The sequence below is a fragment of the Microtus oregoni genome, unplaced genomic scaffold, assembly GCF_018167655.1.
Source record: "Microtus oregoni isolate MIOR12 unplaced genomic scaffold, Mior012 000088F_ref0000325, whole genome shotgun sequence".
Lineage (NCBI taxonomy): Eukaryota > Metazoa > Chordata > Mammalia > Rodentia > Cricetidae > Microtus > Microtus oregoni.
The window spans coordinates 4,225,040-4,238,854 of NW_024544555.1; the positions used below are offsets into that span (position 1 = coordinate 4,225,040).

Below are 13,815 nucleotides of genomic sequence, written 5' to 3' on the forward strand. Positions count from 1 at the left end.
AAGATTTATTTTTATTAATGTCTATGTTTATATTCATGTGTATGTGCAACATGTCTATGCAGGTGTCTGTGGGAGACAGAAGATAATATGAGACTCCCTGAAGATGGAGGTTATAAGAAACCTGATATGAACACTGGAAACCAAATTTGGGTTTGCACAGAGATTATCAAGCTTCCCTAACCACTGGGAAATCTTTCTAACCCCCTAAAGATTTTCTCGATAAACAGTGGAGTTTACAATTTTATTAAGAAACATAACTAGGGCATTAATGGTTTTAAGTTGTCAGATTACAGAATGTAAAATTAAGATTTAGGAATTTAAGTTTCATTAAGTAGTTCATTACATGAAGTAAAACCTTGAGACCAGAGGACCTGAGAAATGAAAAGAACAATGACAGTCAGTCTTCTCTTGTGGATCCTACACAGAGATTCACCCAATCTTCTGGGGCTATGGGAACCTCATGACAAAATCTCTGACCCACTGTAGACTTCAGGGCAAAACTGCGATCATAATAATATCCCCAGGGATACGTAGCTCCGTTAAAACTCAGCATGCTTCAAACCGTGTCACCATAATGGCACCACGGTGTCTTCTGCAAAGAAAAAAATAAAGGAGGTCAAAAATGTCTGAAGAAATTACAGAAAGATTACTTCAAACTCCTTGAGAAGTGTGCCATGAAATTTTCAAAGGGGAAAAACTGAATTGAAAACATTAATTTCTTCTTTTATGAGCAACTAAACCCTGACTGCTCCTGGCATCTACACACGTCCTGCTGTGGATGTACTGGACCATTTCTACTGCCTCAGCTCTGCCTTAGTCGTGGAGCTTGCCCAGATGAGGGATTGTTAGTAGGCCTTGAGTAAGACATGGTAAGTAGAAGATTGTGAAGTGGAAGACACTTAGCTCATGTGAGATAAAACAGCAGAGGAACTACATACACATGAGACACAGCTATCTGATCACAGAGCACAAAGGACAGGGATATTAGACAGAGGGATCCGAGAGCATCCTGTGGTGTAGAATCTTCCATGGAGTTCAGGGGATAAAAGGATGCACCCAGAGAGTTTCTGGCTAACCTGATAGATTGCAGACTGTAACAGAGATCTATTGAGCATCAGCTTTGGAATTATTTCATAATGTTTGTATATCTGAAATTAGGACTTCCTAATAATTAAGTTAATGGATTTGTTTGTTTGCACAGTATTCAACACAATTCTATTCTAAGTCCCAAATAGAAAAGCCACTTACAGAATTCACAATATTAAAGCGAGGAACACATGTTTCTATGCCTTTCATAGTACATTGGATGGTAGGGTCATTTTTTTCTGAGTATTATGAGCATGGAATAGCAATCACACAAATCTAAGATTTTGCTACTAAGTCTTCATTACTTAGGGATAACTTATTTTGAGAATGGTATTCTTACTTGTATGCAATACAGAAAATGCATATGTTGCCATAAGTCCGGCGATTGGTTGCACAGACTGGAAGATACTCTTTGCTACAATATCCAAGAGGACTATAAGATTCACACTGTCTCTACAACACACAAGGATATCATAAACGTATTAGAGCATAGGCTGTTGAATAAACTGCTTTTACTACTAGTATGTAATGTCACACAAGAAGGCTTAAATATCATCTACGCATAGATAAAAACGACATATAACATATATAAATCATGTAATTATTACATTTATAGTTTTATGCCTCTGCTAAATAGAACAAAACACAGCTGGTGTAACCTGATCTTGTAAGGCAGCCAACACACATTGTAACATCTGTGCTTCCCCACCAGACATTTCCTTCATAGCCCATCACCAAATTTAACTTTTTATTGATTATTCTCTCATTCTTTGTAATTTCTCTGCAATTCAATGTACATGTTTACTGTATATTTAAATGGCAATACATCTCATGTATGCTCATTTTAATAAAAACACATGATTAATTTTAGATACTTTGGTAATTTATACAAAGAAATCAATGCTATACATGTTATATACATGTGACTTTCATACATTCTTGTGACATATATGTCACAGATATATAGATATTTAGAAGGACAATATATTTATTTTCAAATTTAATATTTATTTTCAAAATAACATTTTGCTATGTGAGTATATGGAAGGCACTGTTTTTAATGTTAAGTTAAGCACTGAACTATACCCCACTGGGTTGTATAGATATTGAATTATATATCTGATTATCAATGGCTGAAATTTGGAATTAGGATACTAACTGTTAAACTTTGTATCAATAATAAGTTGCCCAGAGCTCTGGGAGTCCAGTTGAAAAGAAGGAGGAGGGATAATTTGAGCAATCTGGGTTAAGATCAAGACAGGGAAACCCACAGAGACAGCTGACCTGGACTTGTGGTAGTTCATGGACTCTGGATCAACAGCTAGGGAGTCAGCATGGGACCAACCTAGGCCCTCTGCATGTGGGTGACAGTTGTGTAGCTTGTTCTTTCCTGGGGGCCCTACAGTGGGATCAGGACCTGTCCCTGATGTTGGCTCTATTGAAACCGGGTCCCTAGAGTGGGATGCATTGCCCAGCCTTGATGGGAGAGGGAGGAGGTTGGTCCTGCCTTGACCTGATATTCCATGCTTTGCTGACTCCCATGGGAGGCTTTACCCCTTTTGAAAGGAGAATGAGGAGGAGTGGTTGAGGGGAGCAGTGAAAAGGAGGTGGGGTAGGGAAGTAGAGGAGATAAGGGAAGGGAAACTGTGGTTGGTATGCAAACTAAATTTAAAAAAAAAAGATACTCTCACATCATGCATCAATAATAAACTATCTTGCAGTTCAGGATTGCTGTTTTGAACTTATTATAACAAAATATATCATGTTTTAAGTTTTGAACAGTATATTTTCTTGAATAAATTTTACATTAAATTACTCAGTTAATAAAAAAAGAACATTTTACATTTTCAATTTCTGGATGAAATGATAGTAACTTACGTGTATATGAAATGCTCTTTTTATAATGGCACTTTCTGAAAACAAAACAGAGAAAGCAGATAAAATGTATAAAAAAAACCTTGTTCATATTGTCTTTGTAAGCAGTACCTACATTTACATGTAGCACACGTCTATGTGAATTGTCAACTCTATAAGGAATAGATGAGAATTTTGTGTCATTAGTAAAAAATAATTAAAAATACATGCAAGCTCAGAAAATTCTGATTCACAGATATATATATATATATATGTATACCAGGAAAAGCGGTCTTTTATACTGCTCTCATATACAAAACTATCATTTTCCATTTGTTAATAGACCTGGAAATATTAATTTTATACAATTATTAAGTGAAACACCCTGACCTCAGAATTCAAAATATCTTTTGAGTTTTCACTTGACTTGAAAAAAAAAGACTGTAATCAGCAGTAGTTTCAATGTTCTAAGCAATGTTTAACAAATGCCTCACTTTGAAATCCACAGCCAATCTTGACCTTGATAGTTGATCAAACAACTGATAAAATGGGCCTTATCTAAGACAGCCAAAAGCTGTAAAATAAATTGCATCTTCAAAGAATGGCGTATTTAAAGTTATTAGTCTGTCTTCAACTTTGCATTTGATAACAGCATTTTGTTAGAAATCTGGAGGACAAATGAACAGACACTGAAAGCCTGCCCAGCCTGTCCTAACCCACTGCTCTCTTCTCACTTCTCCAAGTGGACTAGTTAGAAGAACGATCCATGTTTTTTCAGACCTAGGCCAGCATGGGATAAATCCGGACTAGCTGAACATAGCGGACAATGAGGAATACTGAGAATTCAAGAACAATTGCAGTGGGTTTTTGATCCTACTGCACGTACTGGCTTTGTGGGAGCCTAGGCAGTTTGGATGCTCACCTTACGAGACCTGGATAGAGGTGGGCAGTCCTTGGGCTTCCCACAGGTCAGGGAACCCTGATTGCTCTTCGAGCAGATGAGGGAGGGGGAATTGATCGGGGGAGGGGGAGGGAAATGGGAAGCGGTTGTGGGGACGAGGCAGAAATCCTTAATAAATAAATAAATTTAAAAAATAAAAAAAAAAAAAAAAAGAAGAACGATCCACTGCTGCCACTTTAGAGACATTCCTAACATGACCAGTTCAAGGACTATAACCCCAGTGAGACAAGCTCATTCAGTCATTTCTGGTGTTTCCGAGGTCCCCCCCCCCCGAGTTTTTGTAGATTATGTTTAAGGTTCACATCTAGTACAGCAAAATGTACTCACCAGAACAAAGAAGAAAGGACAAGGTGATGTACATAACTTGAACTCCTGAGAAGACCAACATTTTATGAAGATACACAACAAACCTTGGAATGTCGGTAAACACGGTACCTTTGACAGCAAATAAAAAAAAAAAGACAACAACCAGAGATCCGCTGACAGAGATGCTTGATTCTGAGGACACATTTCCATCCACCCAGATTCCTGATTAAGGGAAAGTTCCCTTTCTCTGTTTCTAAAATATAATTCAACAAGGTCTAAAACTATAATCAGAGAACAACCAGAAATTAAAAGTTATAGAGAGATAATAAATAGATAAATAGGTAAAGAAACAATTATCAAAATAGAAAAATACTAACAGAGAATATCTACTAATTTGTTTGTGTGTGTGTGTGTGTGTGTGTGTGTGTGTGTGTGTGTGTGAAAGACAGAGCAGGATAGGAAAAGGAGTCATTTAAATCAATATTTTCTTTTTTAAAAAAAGGCTCCATTGTCATTATTTTAGGAAGGGCACTAACCTGGAGAAGTCCTCAACAAGGCTTTGTCTCTGGGAGACCCACATGACCTACCTCACACACAGAGATATTTGGTTTAAGGACAACAGTTCAGAGGCTGTGACTATTTTGTTCATTCCAATGTTCACTTTTATTTCCTCACTCAGAGTCTTCGAGATAAGTCTCCAGTTCATCTACGAGTGATGGGCTCTATGTGCTGAGAGGATTGCACTGGGAAGATAAGACACGGAGACTTAGTGTACTCTCTCTGGAGGTCGTAAAGCAGGTCATGAGTGAAGCCTGTGTTCAATAGATCTTTTCTTGGCCTGATATTCAGGGACAGTTTGGCCTCATGAACTCATAAGTACTAAATGAATGAAGTGCTCAATTAATCTAGGAAAGGGAAGAAATATCAATCTTTTCCAAATAAATGAGGTATAAGAAGAAAAGAGAATCAATGAGAAACAATGAGGTTGACAATGACATTTCAGACATGGGCATAGGTTATTAACCTTTTAAATTAATATGTACTACAATCACAGCAATCTTCTAACTCTGGTGACTACATTGCTCTGTTGTCTGTCAAAGCAGAGAACTAATGGTTAGGAGAATAGGCCTGAACATCACAGGCCAAATGCTCCCCTGGAAGTCTCAGCTATAGCTTAGCTCAAGGACACTCCCCAAAACAGAATTCAAAAAGAACAGCAGGAAAGAGCATGGGCTGAGGGAAAGCGACCCTGTCATTTTTGTTAGTTGCTTCTCTCCATCTTTTCTGCAGCTATGCACACTAGGAATAGATTCTCTCTGTGTCTGGTCTGAGGCACCCTTTCCTATTGCTGTGCTTCTTTATCCTGGAGTACATAGGGAAACATGTCAAAATTATGAAGAAACGCTTACTTACAGTCTGTATGTCATTAAATCTAGAGCATTAAAAGTATAAGACATGGACTTGTATTTCTACCTTTTATTTGAAGGAAATCTCACACTGAAGGTTTTTTTAACTGAAAGTAAAATTTTAATACAATATATCCTGATTGCAGTTTCCCTTCCTCCTAGGTCCTCCTCAAGTTACCCTACCAGAATCCACATGCCTATTTTCTCTCTATCTAAAAAAGAATGTTAATAAAATATAATCAGATAAAAATTTTAAAAAATCATCCTGAGTCAGGTAACCCAAACTCAGAAAGGCAAATATGGTATTTACTCACTCATAAGTGGATAGTAGATGCAAAGAATAACCAAGCAACAAATCACAGTTCCAGAGGAGCTGGTCACAAGGAGGACTCTAAGAGAGTCCTATGGATCACCCTGGGAAGGGGACTGAGAGACAAGACCTCCTGACTAAACTGCAGAGAGACGAAGAGTGAAAAGGAGGGGAAGGGGACTGAGAATAAAGGGAGGGAGTGGTTCTCCAATTCTTCTGCTCTTGGGAACCGTTTTCTCCTGTATTAGGTTGCCTCCCCCAACCCTCATATGAGGACTTGTACCTAATTTGATTGCGTGGCTTAAATGGTAGCCCATTTCCTACCTTCCTTCTTCTCCTTTGCACACGTTCTTTTCCATTTAGTTTATTTCAGATAAAGGGGAGACCCACCACAGACGACAAGGAAAGAGTCACAGTCACTACCTCCGCAAGGATCAGAGACAGTATACTTCCTGCCCCAGTGTGCTTGCTCCTGTACCTCTGTGAGCAGCAGACTTGTAGTGGAGGCGTTAGTTTAAACATTAGCTGAGTGAAGTCTAGTCTAAAAATCTTAGATCACAAGCCAGTGCTTCAGTGTGGATACGTTTGATGCCCTTCAGGCAATGGGTCCTGAGACAGGGAGGAGGATAGACAGGTGTGTCTGAGGGCCTGGAGGAGGCAGAGAGAAGATGCACTTTTGCATTCTGGAAACCTCCAGTTCGGCCTCACTTTATGAGTCATTATGTTGTAACCACAAGAGTAGGTATAATATTGTTACTGAGAACATAAACAAAAAAGAGAGATTACGGATAAATAGAAATATCTTTCTTAAAACGGAAAGTTCTAGCATTATAAAGTGGTACTGGGAAAATCTGATTAAAAGGTGAGAGCTCACATTGTACTACCATCTTACAGCTGGGTGCATTTTGTGTGAGCCAAGAGAAATTATTTGAAGAGCCTTCTATTCAGGGTCCTTGGAAGTACTTACCAAGTGAGGAGACTATGAGAAGAGAAAAGAAAAAGGGAACTCTGCAATATTCTAGATGGTCCCTCAATTAGACTATGATAAAGTACTGTCCTCATCCCATAGAGCTCCACATTCGAGACGATCTCTGAACTAGAATACACTGAAGTATGTTCTCATCCCACAGAGCTCCACATTCGAGACGATCCCTGAACTAGAATACACTGAAGTATGTTCTCATCCCACAGAGCTCCACATTCGAGACGATCCCTGAACTAGAATACACTGAAGTATGTTCTCATCCCACAGAGCTCCACATTTGAGACGATCCCTGAACTAGAATACACTGAAGTATGTTCTCATCCCATAGAGCTCCACATTCGAGACGATCTCTGAACTAGAATACATTGAAGTATATTCTCATCACACAGAGCTCCACATTCGAGACGATCCCTGAACTAGACTACATTGAAGTATCTGTCCTCATCCCACAGAGTTGCACACACCACCACGCTCTCCCATTTCCCCCAAGTCTGCCGAACAAAAGGAGTACAATCGTACAGGAATGGATCCCACAGCAGTAGATCCTCCTACCAACAGCCTTTTCTTGGGCCGACAGAACTCCATTCAAGGAAAGCTGGACATCTTGGTATCAACATTGATGAACTCATTGACTTCTCAAGTCATTCGTCACGTACTGATTTTGATTAGTCAGTCATGACGGGCCGTGGGGTATCTTCTTTCCTGTGTGTGTGTGAATGTGTGGAGAATTAAAAACTGGCTGCAGCCCTTTATTTATGCAAAGCCACCTCAAAATTCAGTTTACCCTGTGCTGTCCAGCTTCTTCCTTGGGGAGATCACTCCCCACCCCCACGCCCTCACACGCACATTTCTGTTCCTCATCTTCACCTGCTTCCCTCAGATCCCCACTCTATTAGAAAAGATAAATCTCTGCCTACATAGACTTTTTTATTTAAACAAAGTAACTGTTGTTTACAGTGAGTTTGAGGGGTGGGATGACTTTCCTGGTTCTTGAATCACAGGATGCCACATTTCATAACTGTTCTTCATGGTTAAAATAAGTAAGAAATTTAAAAAAAAACTGAAAAAGAAATGGAGACTGCTGAGCTATGCGGTTTATTGCTGTCTGTTCACAATCTCACAGGAGCCAAGAAAGTCGTAGTTGTGAGCAGACCCTATTCACTGGAAAGGCCTGTGCAGTAGAGTGTAGACCCTTTCATGAACTGCTCTGCACACCTGATACTGTAAACATCCTTTAATAATAATGTCTCACCTGGAATGAGAGAAGACACTGGGTCAGTATCAAGCTGTGGTTTTTAAAAACTGTTTTTAGTTAAATGTTGAGGGGGAAAAAAATAAAAGGCTCCCCCCCCCCAAGTGTCACATGTGAACATACAACACCCTGACCTCTTTCTCTCCGCCTTGGTTGTGGGAATAACCCTGAGGCCAGCTCTTAGAGCTGCTTTTAACTTTTAGCTGCAGCGGCTGCGCTGCCACGTGTGTGTATATATGATGTTGTTCACTGCACATCCCCTCGAACTGCCACAGTTCGGTCCCCTGCCTCCTGGCTACCCCTTTCTAGTATGATGAGTTAACAAGTTGGTGAACTGCACAAAGCCAGATGCAGCTATTTAATCTCTCCCCAGACATCCCCCCACCCCCCCCCCTTGGTGAGATGTTATACTGGTCTCTATAAAAAGTCCTTGCTGTCTCGACAGCCAATCAATTTATACTTTATTTTTTTCTGGGTTTTTGTTTTGTTTTGTTTCCTTTCTAATTGGGGTGTGAAAATGTTCTAGGTTGAGGTGATGTTCCTGATGAGGAAATACATTGAGTTATCTTTTTCAGTGATAAAATGTGCATCTTTGTATTTCATCAATGTAGCTAAAAACTTGATGTAAACGCCTCCGTTTCTCTTTTTGGCTTACTGAATATTATTTATTCAGTGTGAAATCTGTATAGTATATGTTTTACATGTTAAAAAGAAATATACATTAAATCTTGGTTAAGAAAGAAAATGAGAAACAAAGAAAAAAGAAAAAAGATGGAATGAAAAGAAAAGAAAAGTAGGAAGAGAAAAAAAGTAAAGAAAAGAAAAGGAAGTTAGTTACCGGCTCTGTGAAAACAATCCAAGCCCATGACACTTTCTTCAGCAAGAGACTTCCCACATCTCAACAACCAGCAGTCACTCCAAGACCTTTACTTCAGCCCATTAACTTACTTGAGAAGTCCTATGACTTTAGTTTTCTTCCTTTATGGCACCTCTTAAAAACATAGTACATGGGAGGAAGCTAAATCTCAAGCAAAAAAGATTCCATCTGTGTGCTAATGTGTATCGGCCAAGTGCACGTCTGCCCAGATAAAGAAGATACCAAATAGAATTATACCCTAGTAGGGACATTAGTAGTAAACTTTATTAAAAAAGAAATGAGCAGTTGAAATAAGAGACCTCTTCACTACAACAAAATCAAAGATGTCGCTGAAGGAAGAAAACTCTGCCTTCTTTCTCAACAGACTAACAGAGGCCTTCAGCAAATTTAACATCAGAGGCTCAAAATTCCCTAAAGGTCACACATGCCTCTGCCTTAAAAGGATTCCTCAGAACCTGTGGGTGCAGTATCCGACCCCACGGAGACAGTTGTTGAGAATTGCCTTTCCAGTGTTCAATAACCAGAATCAGGAAGAAGATTGGAAGGAATAGAGAGGAGAGAAGGGGCCCAAATAACTGTCCTTGACCCTGTATGTGCCACCGGCCAGAAACATAGACTCACTTCCCTCCTAATAAGACACAGAAATAACAAGGGCAAACTTAGACCTGCTTTAGGTGCTATGCACAGAATAGTGCCATATGAATGACCATACATCCCTCATGGTCATTTCCAATATGTCAGGACTCACAAGCCTGGCAAAAGGAAATGAATTAAACTATTTCTCAGAATAGGAAAGGGCTAAAGCCTTCATCAAAGTCAACTTTCAGAACTGAGGGTTCCTGGGAAACAGGCTGACTCAAGATGCTCATATCTTGATCTACGGTGAAGTATTCCAGGTTACCATAAACAGAAAAGTAAAATAGTAACAATAATAATATGCTTGTTATTATAAACTTTCCTGGAATGTTTTCTTCTTGAGTCAGTAGGGCCAAGGAAAAAAACCAAAAACAATAATTTTTCTCAAAGTTTCCTTTATATTTGAAGATCAGGTTTGGAACCATACATTCAGAGGTTGTCTGTAGGAACCTTTCTCAATTCTGTTGAAAGGAGAATTATTGAGATATCTGGAGGTAAACTTGCAATCATCAATGTGTCTGGAGTCATGAGAGACTAATATCTAAAGTATCCCAGAAAATTCAACAGCAGACTCAACAGTGTGGAGTGTTTTCATTCCCAGGAAAGCTAAACCTCCTTGCCCAATAGAATGCCACCTAACAGCTGTATAAAGTGTCTCTTTTAAAATGAGTCTAAGTAATAGATAGGATTAGAAAACAGGCTCCAGCCTTTGGTGAAGCCCAAAATAACACTTCTCACAAAAAACCACAGATGCTACGTACTGGTGGAAAGATGAGAGAAAAATCATATCACATAACTCCTCTCAGAGCGGTATCTCTTACAGTAGAAAAACAAATAACAACTGAACACCCACCATGAAGAAAATGGAAGACTTCAGAGAGCCCTTACCCTAAATGGTATGTTTGTACCATACAACACTCCTGAACACCCAGGGGTAGATGTGAAAGAGAAAGAGGAAAGATTGCCAAAGTCAGAAGTAGTTGGTAACTTGAAGAAACAATATTTTCTGAAGGCAACAGGTAAGATGCTCATATAATTTCAAAGCAATTGCAAAAACGCATAAGACCTAAACAAGTCAAGCCAAAAGTAAAAAAAAAAAAAAAAAAAAAACAAAAAAACTACTACACTGCATGAGCCCGAGAGTAATCCACAACACAATGAATTTGGGGAAAAAAAAAGAGAAATGGAATGAAGTCAGGTGAGTAGGGAGAGGAGAAAACTTGGAGTGTTAGGGAAGGGGTTGATGTGACCAAAACATAGTGTATGAGTATCACCAAGAGTTGATAACAAAACAAAATTGAAAAACTAAGTCTATTACTTTTCCAACTTTTTAGCAGGTAGAGGCACCTGCTGCTAAGCCTGAGAACCTGAGTTTAATCCCTGGAACCCAAATGGTGGGAAAAGAGAAATGACTCAAAACTTATCTTCTCATTTCCACACATGCACCACACCAGATGCACACCCACGTACATGCACAATCATACAATCAAAGGCAACTTCACACATGCAACACACGATATGTGCACCCACTAACATACGTAATTCCACAGTCAAAGGCAATGAATATTTTTAGAAAAAAGACTCTTAATTAGGAAGTCACTTGTCATTGAATTCTTTCTTAAGTATGGCCTACTGATCATAAAAAGTCATGCCAATGGCCACATCAAATGAAAAAGCCACAAGATGCTGGACTTTGAATTTGTCAATAACCTCGTGATCCTTCTACATCCTCTAATGGCTAATACTTGGACTCTTCCTTGCCAGGACCTTGAGTTTACTAAATGGTATACAGTGTTGATCTCAATATGCTCTTTTCTAATTCCTTTGTGCCCTGATCTGCACACTTATTGAATGTAGAATAGGAAGGCTCAATTGCTGGACTTCACAAGCAGCACACTTGGGCGTTCCTTATTCAAAGCCTCAGGGACAGCACTCAGCTTTGGTTTAGCACATTGGTAAAATATCTTAGGGAATTACCTTCAGGGGGAGATATTCTACAACATATAGAAGATATGTTGACATGTAATCCTATCATGGAAAGTACAGATCACAATATTGTCACAACCCTGAACTCTCTAACCTCTTGAAGATGTTGAGTCTCCCAGACAAAAGCTACACAATCCAGAATTGCTTGTGAACCATCTTGACTCCTGTAGCAGAACTATTATCCCCATACCAATTTATAACCATAATTACGATAATTCCACCAAAGAAAAGGGGATGGCTTTGATCACTTGTATAAATGGCTGATTCGTGTCACAAAAGAGACTGAGCTCAGAGTAGGCTCAATTATCCTATCAGACTTTCTCATGTCCCAGGCCCTGAAACACTAATGGGATGATGGTCAGTTAAAACAATCTTTAGGAAAATGCATCAGAGTCTCAAGAAAGGAACAATACTCCAAAGCCCTTTGATTCATTTGTTTTAAAAAAAAGCAAGGGTTTGACTTTTGTGTATGAATTCATGAGTAGCAACAGAATGAGGTCTTAGCATATTTTTCATAGAAATCACAGGTTGCATCTTGAGGGTGGCCTCCTGTCTGGGAACCATGACAGCATATGCACGCCAACATTCACTGGAAAAATAATCAGTTCTCCAGATTCTCTTTTCCTCTCCTCTTTCTTTTGAAATGAGGCAGCCACTGTTTCCCAGGTAAAACAGAGTAGATGGTTCCAGTAATAACTCTGAGTTTCAGTCTTGCTCTAAGAGCAAACCTTCACCGTGAACACTCATCCCTTAGAGGACAGGTAACCTATATGGAGGAATTGGCCCTAGCTGTGAACTAGGGCCACACTTCAGGAACCCTTATCTGGTGATGGATGGAGATAGAGACAGAGACCCACACTGGAGCACTGGACTGAGCTCCCAAGGTCCCAATGAGGAGCAGAAGGAGGGAGAACATGAGCAAAGAAGTCAGGACCACGAGGGGTGCACCCACCCACGGAGACAGTGGGGCTGATCTATTGGGAGCTCACCAAGGCCAGCTAGACTGTGACTGAAAAAGCATGGGACAAAAGCGGACTCTCTGAACATGGCAAACAATGAGGGCTGATGAGAAGCCAGGGACAATGGCACGGGGTTTTGATCCTACTTCATGTTCTGGCTTTGTGGGAGCCTAGCCAGTTTGGATGCTCACCTTCCTAGACATGGACGGAGGGGGAAGGACCTTGGACTTTCCACAGGGCAGGGAACCCTGACTGCTCTTTGGACTGGAGTGGGAGAGGGAGAGGAGTGGGTGGAGGGGGAGAAGGTGAGAGGAGGGGGAGGGAAATGGGAGGCTAGGAGGAGGGGGAAACTTTTTTTTCCTTTTCTCAATAAAATAAAATAAATAATAATAATAATAAAAAGTCAGGCTAGGAACAGCCCAAGATGTAATAACCCAACAACCACAGTTTTCCTTCAAGTCATCAATTTGATCACAAGGGCATTATAAATTTAGTTAGGAGAAAAAGTGAGTAGAAATTTATCTCATTGCTCTGAGACTAACCTTTCATAAGGATGCTCTCTGGGACTCTCGTGCTGTATTATTGGGCACCTAACTGTTCCCTTAGTAACCATCATTATCCAGTAGTAACTGACAAAAATGTTTCTGCCAATCCCTTTCAGGAGAATTGATGCTTCTGTCATAAAATCACAGCAAAAGCGACTCAAGCCAGTTTCACACAATTAAATCTTACCTGCATCACCTATAAAATGGCTCCAGTTCCTCCACAAAAACACTCCTTCATCTATTATGCATTGATCATAAACTGTTTTGTATCTGCACATTTTCATAGGGATGCTCTAAAACATGAACTTCCTGTGTCTCCTAGAACTGTTTCAGAGAAATCTCTTATGAGTATAATTATCCAGGGGCTGAAATACCGCAGTAAACCCACAGGACACTGTAGACTTCTCCTTATGTGGCAGACAGTATTATCTGTACTGCCCCAATGATCAACAAGTCAGTATAGTATTGTGTCTACCTCCTAAATCTTCTAAGTAGGCCAGAGAGAATTTCTAAGTTTTTGGCTATATTACTAATATGAAGTATTGTAGCAGACTTTCTTTAGGGCCACCATGGAGCTCCCAAATCATGACATGGAGAATTATTAGTTAGGAATGCTTGGGCTTACCTTTTACTCATTTCTGGATAGCTCTTA

The 13,815-nt window shown here is 39.7% G+C and overlaps 1 long non-coding RNA gene across 1 annotated transcript; it reads right to left on the reverse strand.

The window, feature by feature from the left end:
* Positions 1 to 2,973: 2,973 nt before the first annotated feature.
* LOC121442229 lies at positions 2,974 to 13,367 on the reverse strand. The gene is made up of 3 exons (XR_005973539.1): positions 13,351 to 13,367; positions 4,229 to 4,336; positions 2,974 to 2,999 (listed from the first exon to the last, which is right to left on the reverse strand). It is a non-coding gene; the product is annotated as an uncharacterized LOC121442229 (long non-coding RNA).
* Between the last annotated feature and the right edge of the window lie 448 nt (positions 13,368 to 13,815).